Source organism: Hibiscus syriacus, unplaced genomic scaffold, assembly GCF_006381635.1.
Source record: "Hibiscus syriacus cultivar Baekdansim isolate YM2019G1 unplaced genomic scaffold, ASM638163v2 tig00111358_pilon, whole genome shotgun sequence".
Classification (NCBI taxonomy): Eukaryota; Viridiplantae; Streptophyta; class Magnoliopsida; order Malvales; family Malvaceae; genus Hibiscus; species Hibiscus syriacus.
This window is the reverse complement of record NW_024063070.1, coordinates 587,704-594,062: the sequence shown is the minus strand read 5'-3', so window position 1 is coordinate 594,062 and position 6,359 is coordinate 587,704. Positions and strand designations below refer to the sequence as shown.

The following is a 6,359-nucleotide window of genomic DNA, read 5'->3' as shown; positions in this document are numbered from 1 at the left end:
GAAATGCGCCCTGCTAGTTCTAAATGTTCATAGAATTAGCAGGCTAAAAGCAAAATCATCAGCAGTCATGGAATCAAAGAAAGATCATTTCTTTATAAAGACGAACCCATTTTTTTTCAGGGAAGTCCATGAAATCGAAGTATATAAACAGGTTGATGTTTTCTTCTTTCGTGGTAACTGTATGTGGGTCAGAATCTGTCAACTCTTTGTTTTTTTAACTATCATTATTCCATTTATTCGACCATTCTGGATTGAGTTTTACACATGTTCATTATAGATCGAGTTTTGTTGATATTGAATGATCATTCTAACCTAATTTACTCTATTCACAAATAACTGAATTCAAATTCATGACCATATTTAATGAATCTAGCATCTTATCTCACTGGACGTGTTGTTGGTTTTTTTAATATTGGTTTGAGTTTAAATTTAGTTTAAAGTATACAAATGGGCTTCTTACTATAGTCTATCGACTATTAAAAGTTACGAAATGATTCTCCGATCATATGATGTTGTTTTGTTGAGTCTCTCGACTATTAAAAGTTACAAAACGATCATCTGACTATTTATTATATTCTAAACTCGTCATTTTCCTTTTAAAAAATGACGGCAATCTAAGCTGAACTTTAACCTATTGACTGTGATATGATAAAATCTGATCCCTAAATTTAAAATGACTATCATATTTCAGTCATCATATTAACATCCAACTCAGACGACATTCAATATTTTAACGGAAAAGAACAAATTTAGAATATGATGAATAGTCTAGTGATCATTTTGTGACTTTTAATAGTCGTTGGACTAAACAAAGTAACACTTTATAATCAGATGATCATTTTATAACTTTTAATAATTAAAGACTTAATAAAACAATACTTTATAATTTTGGGATTATTTGTATACTTTACCCTTAAATTAAAATTTAATATTATTTTACCCAAAATAAATAAACGTTTAATACACTTCTAGGTGCATAAATTATACCTCAGATTGACTTTTGGTATATAAATAAATTTTCGTTAAAAATAAGTGCTTAACATTTTCTCCTTTACACTTTTAGGTGTCTACCGTTGTATTTTATTTTTTATTTTTTAAGGCTTAATAAACTTTTTGGTGCTAAATTATACCTCAAATTGACTTTTGGTCCGTAAATTTTTTTCACTAAAATAGGTGCTTAACGTTTCCAACATTATACTTTTAGGTGTTTGGACCTAAAGGGTATTAAATTTAGTCGTTATCTAACACATGTCATGCATATAAAATTTCAAAAAAATTAATATTATAATTAAAAAATAAAAAAACCAAAATTTTATCACTAATCGACCACCGTCGGTCAGTGGCCGTCACCAGTGACACCATCAGAACTGTCTCGACGCCACGACTAAAACACAATCCTCCACCCACCATGAAATTGTGTCGATCATCATGAAAAGTGCCGCGAAGGGTCGTTGGTTTTCTAAGTTTTCGTTTGTTGTTTTCTAATAATTTCGACAGTTACAACTGGTGATACGTTACACGACTGCCACCATTGAATTTCTCGACTTGCTTTGAATAAAAACCCAAAAGGTCACCATCAGAGGTAGGGATAGGAGGGAGAGGGACAACGCTTGTGGAGGGTTTATTATTTTTTTATTTTTTTAAATAATACTTTTATTATTAAAAAAAATAAAATAAAAATGTAACAGTATGCTCTTAAAAGTGTGACGGAGCTAACATTAGGCACATATTTTTAATAAAAAATTATTTAAATACCAAATATTAATTTAAGTATATTAAGCACCTAAATGTGTATTAACCCATAAATAAATGGCAATGGATGAAAGTATTTGATGATAAAATAGAAAGAAAGCAAAGAAAATTGAGAGCCGCACTTTGTGGTTTTCTTATATCCATATCTTTGTCTTTTATTTATGTTATTGTGTGTAGATGTACATATTCTAACGCATTTCGTGAAGGTCCATTGCCTCCATAATTCCACCAATCAGTACCCAATCCCCTCAGGTACGCTTCCCTAACATTAATTAAGCTGTTTTTCATTGTTCACTCGTCCATTTTTCATTGCTCAGCACTGCCATTTCTTGCTTTAATTAAGCTGTTTTACATCGATTTCTGGTTTCCAGAAACCCCAGAAATTTTGGGTTATATCCGCTTGGTTCGTGAAGTATGGGTTTGCTGATCTTTTGGTTTGATATGTGAACTGAGTTTGTGGTGAACCTTGATCGATAACAAGCGAAGAGCGTGAAATTTCCTAGATTGGAATTTGTGAAATTTTGATTGGTTTACCACTTTTCGATAATGGTTGTGTATATAATCTTTAGTTGTAATTTTGGATGGACTTCTTGAACAGGCCATGCTTGGTTTTGTTTCCGTCAACTCTTTTTCAAGAAATGCAAGCAAATGTCTGTTTCCGTTCCTGATTAATTGAAAAATTACATTTCAGAAATGGGATTTGCTTGTTTCCCAGATTTTCATGACTGGATATTCTTTTTCAAGGAAAATATAAGAGTAATCAATTTCTATTTTTTTTCTCCAAGGAAGTTTATGCTTTAATTCGTTTCATAGTTAAGTCATCATATTTATATAAATTTTGATACTCTGACAATAAAATGTTGTACCTCTGTAGACATTCTTCCGCACAGCTTTACAATAATGTTTTCTATCGAAATTTTTGGAAGAATTCTTTCGTAAGTAAATCGAAGCCTCGTATCCTCCGGTCAACCATAACTCTTTGACAAAACCATTGATAGATCCAATAGATCTTCCAAGCAGTGGTGAAACTGTGATAAAGTTTATGGGGCAACTTAAAACTTTAAAATATTTGGAAGTTTAAATTAAAATTTAGTTTGGGGGCATGGCTCCTACTAGCCCTGCTTATGTTCCTCCACTGCTGCCGGGACCAAATCTACTATCAGTTGACCGCATTTATTTACTAAATCAGCTTTAGAAAGCTCATTATAACCTTTAGGTATAACATCAATACTAAGACTCGGTATATGAACTCTCATGTAAGATTGAGAAGGAGATCTAAGCTCTCCGTTAGTCTTCCATAACTTATAGTCTGCAACCATCATTCACCATAAAAATCATTGGCTGTTGTTCTTCTCCCAAATCAGAAAGGTTGAATCGTGATAGGTATGGCTCATAAATATTCCAGTAAAGAGGACAGGGGATGGAGCGGAGTGAGCGAAGCGAACATCAACTGTCCTTATAAAGAAAGTCTTGTAGAGGGGGTTACGATTATGTGGGTTGGGGTGCGGGTGCGCAGCCCCGTGGTACGGTACAAGGTTAATTATGTAATTATGTACCAGGTTTTTTATTATAAATAGAGATGTAACCTAAACCTATGTGACATTGAATAAAACTTCTAGAGCCGTCTAGGCACCGAGGACGTAAGCACATTGCCGAATCTCATTAAAAATTCTTGTGTTTTTTCGTTATCTTTGCCCGATTTTTCAACAAATAGCTTACGGTCATTGTAACCAACATTTACCAGCGACAAATGCTATTAAGATTTTGTCATTTTTATGTGGTGTAATGGTTATCTAAAACAATCTGGTCTGTGTTTCCATTTCCATAATCTGCTTTTCCTTGTAGACTTTAGCACTTGAATTATGCATATAGGAAAGTGCCATGCGTGTTTATGTTGGTGGAATTACAGTATTCTTCTATTGGAATTATGATCTCTGCTTTAATTCTTGCTCGTCACTGGTGAGATTGATTTGTTTACTCTTTTTTTTCTGTTACCTTTCTAGGACTGAGGTTTTCATGTGGTAGTTCCACTTCCACATTGCTGCACTTATGGATCACCAAAACCAATCTCACTGCTCCGTCTGCATGACAAAAGATAGTTGCGGAACAGTGCGGTCCCGGGCAAGGCTAATGAACATTCTAATAGAAAGTGGGAAACCCCAAGAAGTTCAGTCTGTTTTTGACATTTTGATTGAAGAGGGCATAAACCATCTTTGATAACATACACAACACTTTTGACTGCCTTGACCAGCCAGAAGGACTTCAGTTCCGTACACTCTATCATCTCTCAAGTTGAAGAAAACGGAATGAAGCCGGACTCAATATTTTTCAATGCTGTTATAAATGCTTTCTCTGAATGTGGAAATATAGAAGAAGCCATGGAAAATTTCTGGAAGATGAGGGAAAGTGGATTGAAACCCACTACTAGCACTTATAACACGTTAATCAAAGGGTACGGGATTGCCGGTAAGCCTGAGGAATCTGTTAAACTGGTAGACCTAATGATTCGGGAGGGGAATGTCAAACCCAATATCCGGACCTATAACGTACTTGTCCGAGCATGGTGCAAAAAGAAGAACATGACAGAAGCTTGGAATACAGTTGATAAGATGATTGCCTCTGGAATCCAACCTGATGCTGTTACCTACAATACCATAGCAACGGCTTATTCACAGAATCAAGAGACCAATCAGGCTGAAGGTGTGATTTTAGAGATGCAGAAAAATGGTTTGCAGCCTAATGAGAGAACTTGTGGCATCATTATCAGCGGATATTATAAAGAAGGTAGGATCAAGGAGGCCTTGAGGTTTGCCTATATGATGAAGGAACTCGGGGTGCGACCTAATCTCGTGATGTTCAATTCATTGATCAAAGGTTTTGTTGACATCATGGATAGAGATGGGGTTGATGAGGTGAGTAATTCGATGATTATTTTATCTCCGATAGTCGTTATATTCGAATAGGTGCCTCATCTACTGAATATTTCCTTCTGAAGAACATAAATTAAGGCTAAGCTTTAATCTGCAGGTACTTTCTTTGATGGAAGAATTCAAGGTCAAACCTGACGTTATAACCTTTTGCACCATTATGAATGCATGGAGTTCAGCTGGATTTATGGGTAAATGCAGGGAAATCTTTGATGACATGGTGAAAGCAGGCATTCAGCCTGACATTCATGCCTATAGCATTCTTGCCAAAGGTTATGTGCGAGCACAAGAACCGGAGAAAGCCGAAAAACTTCTAACAATCATGATTGAAACGGGATTGCGCCCGAACGTTGTGATATTTACAACCGTTATCAGTGGCTGGTGCAGTGCTGGCAGAATGGATTATGCAGTCAAGATTTTCGACCAAATGTGTGAAAATGGAATATCTCCCAATTTGAAGACCTTTGAGACTTTAATTTGGGGGTATAGTGAAGCCAAGCAGCCATGGAAAGCAGAAGAACTTCTTCAAGTAATGCAAGAATTTGAGGTTCAGCCTGAGAAATCGACCGTCTCGCTCATCGTCGAAGCTTGGCGTGCCACCGGATTGACAAAAGAGGCAAATAGAATTCTGGCATCCAATCGTAGTAAGCAACAGAAAACGGAGAAAACGAAAGAGATACCAACTGAAAGTCTAGAGAAACTATACAGCAAGCAAGCTACAATTGTCCCAAATTCCAATCTCATACAGATACCAACTGTAGCTACTGATGATCATAATGGGTCAGCTCTGTCTCTTCGGAAAGGTCGAATGGTGCTGAGAGATGCCGATCTCTATTGGATTGCTCGAGGCTTGCGACAAAATCGAAATATGTTCGATTGGGTTGTAAATTTGGGGCAAGGTATCCCATTGTTTGCCGGAAGCAGTGTCAAAGGCAGCTCGGCATATACGGTCAGCTTACACATTCATGTACAGTGGTTTTCCTTAACTGAGAGAAAAAGGTTATGATCTTCTGGTATAATTGAAGTCATGATTTCATTTCTAAAGAAAAAGAAATTGTTCCACATTGATGGACCACTTTATTCTTTTTGGCTTTTTGCTGTGAAATGCAAGTAAATATGTTTCTTTGTATTGTTTACCATCTATTTGCCTTTTTTTTTCAAATTCTAATATTAGTCCCTATACTATGCGAAAGTTAGAGATTTAGTCATATGCTCAAATTTAATCAGGTTATAGTCCTTGTACTTTCCAAATCAAGGATGGAGGCAGGGTTCATGTCCCTCCTAAATAACTAATATCATCTTTAGTCCCTTATAAATTTAATGCTTTAGATTTAAGGCATTGTAAAATTTCTCTTTTGCCCCCATAAAACTGATAAAAAAGTAGTATAACCCTTTACAAAATAGGGTAAAGTACACAAATAGTCCCTCGACTATAGGATGATGCTTTGTTGAGTCTCCGACTATTAAAAGTTACAAAATGATCCCTTGATTATGGGATGTTGCTTTGTTGACTCTTTCGATAATTAAAAGTTACAAAATGGTCACTCTACTATGCATTATGTTCCAAACTCGTCCTTTTCCATTAAAATATTGAAGGTTGTCTATATTGGACGGTAACATGTTGACTGAGATATGATAGTCGTTTGAGATTTTGAGATCATATTTATTATATCTCAGTAA

The 6,359-nt window shown here is 35.6% G+C and overlaps 1 pseudogene; it reads left to right on the top strand.

Moving 5' to 3' along the window:
* The first annotated feature begins 3,538 nt into the window (after positions 1-3,538).
* Positions 3,539-5,806, top strand: LOC120159335 (annotated as a pseudogene).
* Positions 5,807-6,359: the final 553 nt, after the last annotated feature.